This window comes from Eurytemora carolleeae, unplaced genomic scaffold, assembly GCF_000591075.1.
Source record: "Eurytemora carolleeae unplaced genomic scaffold, Eaff_2.0 scaffold1648, whole genome shotgun sequence".
Lineage (NCBI taxonomy): Eukaryota > Metazoa > Arthropoda > Copepoda > Calanoida > Temoridae > Eurytemora > Eurytemora carolleeae.
This window is the reverse complement of record NW_019397659.1, coordinates 20,079-22,174: the sequence shown is the minus strand read 5'-3', so window position 1 is coordinate 22,174 and position 2,096 is coordinate 20,079. Positions and strand designations below refer to the sequence as shown.

The 2,096-nt window shown below is 31.2% G+C and overlaps 1 protein-coding gene across 1 annotated transcript in view; it reads left to right on the top strand.

The window, feature by feature from the left end:
* The window catches only part of LOC111715379 (uncharacterized), an 11,073-nt gene that overhangs the window by 8,414 nt on the left and 563 nt on the right, over positions 1 to 2,096 (top strand). The window lies entirely within an intron of this gene.

Below are 2,096 nucleotides of genomic sequence, written 5' to 3'. Positions count from 1 at the left end.
TACTTAGTTGTCTAACATAGTTTTCATAAAATAAAGTTGTAAAATCAATATTTTAGATAAAGCTCATACACAGTAACTGATTAGACTATTCCATAGTAAATTCCATACATATTATTATTATTATTAAAGTTTATTAAAATCTATAAATATTCAAAACGCCTTGTTCGTAGAGAGTTTTTTCTTTGAAGCTGGATAAGATATCAATAGGAATATATATATGATATGCAACTTCTGGTTTGTCAGAGGATCTTACTTTTCCTCTCCAACCCTATAACATAATAAAAAAGATAAATTTAAAACAGAGCACAAGAGCATTCGTGAAGGGGGGGGGGGAACATTTTTTTTGTCCCCCCTTGGCAACATTGTGCCCCCCTTGAAAAGAAATGCATGAGTCACTTTAGTAGAGAAACCACAGATAAAAATTATCAGTTTTCAAAATGGGAAACATGAATATTTAATGCTATACTTGATCAGACAAAGCTTGAGGGGTATTGTTGTGAATCAATACTGCTTCCAAAATCAAGAATCCTTGGGTTTATTCAACAAATCTTTTCAATATTGTTTAGTTTGAAATACTCATTTAAGCCTACTCGGAGTAAAGTTAGAATAAGTTTCTTGAAACCCACCCAGAGTAAAGTTAGGCTGAGTCTCTTTAAGCCTACCCGGAGTAAAGTTAGGATAAGTCCCTTTAAGCCTCCCCGGAGTGAAGTTAGGATATGAGTCCCTTTAAGCCTACTTAGAGTAAATTTAGGATTTGAGTCCCTTTAAGCCTACCCGGAGTAAAGTTAGGATGAGTCCATTTAAGCCTACCCGGGGTAAAGTTAGGCTGAGTCCCTTAAACCTACCCGGAGTAAAGTTAGGATGAGTCCCTTTAAATCTTCCCGGAATAAAGTTAGGCTGAGTCCCTTTAAACCTACCCGGAGTAAAGTTAGAATGAGTCTCTTTAAACCATACCCAGAGTAAAGTTAGAATAGAAATCCCGCAGCATTCATTATCTTGCTTACAGCCACAGGGTGTAAAAAATTCATTTATTATTTTGCCAAAGGATAAAATAATTAAAATATCTAAATTCTGATTATTTGTGGTTTGGTTTATTTTTTAAAGGTAACAGTTTTAAAAAATTAATGAATTTTTTTTCGGTATCACAAATAATAAAATAATGTGTTATTTAAAATTTTTTGTTCCAGGATGGATTTTAAAAACAAAACAAAAATCAAGAACATTAATATTCAACGCTCTGCTTAATTCTTAACTTTAATCATAACTCCGTTAAGAGATTCTGCCGAATCATGTTATTTATGATAAAAATGGGGGGAGGGGAGGTATTTTTATAATAAATTAGGAAATAAAGATTACTTTTAAGAATCAATATACGGTCTGACCACGTTTTTTTATTTATATTTATTTTAAGCTTTCACTTGGAGTCATTTTTTTCTTTGTAGAAAATTTGCCTGAAAGGGACTGTTTTGTAATTTCAAGTGATCATCCGCCCGCTCAACGGTACCTTTAAAAACATGTTTAAAAACATATTAGTTTAAAAAATGTTTAATTGAGACATCTTTCATTGTCTTTGTTGTAGTGTAATCCGAAATTTACTTTTATTTACAGAGAAACCACTTTAATGAGTACCGTTGTTTTTCGGACACAGCATTTTCAATTATTGAAATTATACAGTCCAGCATTAAACATGTTTTGTACATAAACACAAAGGGTGAAATATTTTTCAAAAATTTGGGAGGAATTAGTTTCAACTTTTCAAGTAGTAAATACTATAATTTTATTTTTTAATTCTAAGAAAAAATTACAAAAGGCATTTTTCGCTAAAATTAAAATTGACCATCGCAAATGGCTTTTTGTTTGATAAAAAACCGATAGTGTGTTTTTTCTTCTCAAAATATGTCGATATGAGCAACAAAAGATCCGCCTTTTCAATCCATATTCAACGGAAAACATTGTTTTACAAAATAGTGAAAAATATCCAAGTTGAACATGAAAAACTAGGGAAACAGCTGATTTTGTGAATTCCCTAATTTGTTCCACTTTTCTGCTCCTAGATCGCATATTTTTTTATATTTTACAAACCTTGTATATATTTC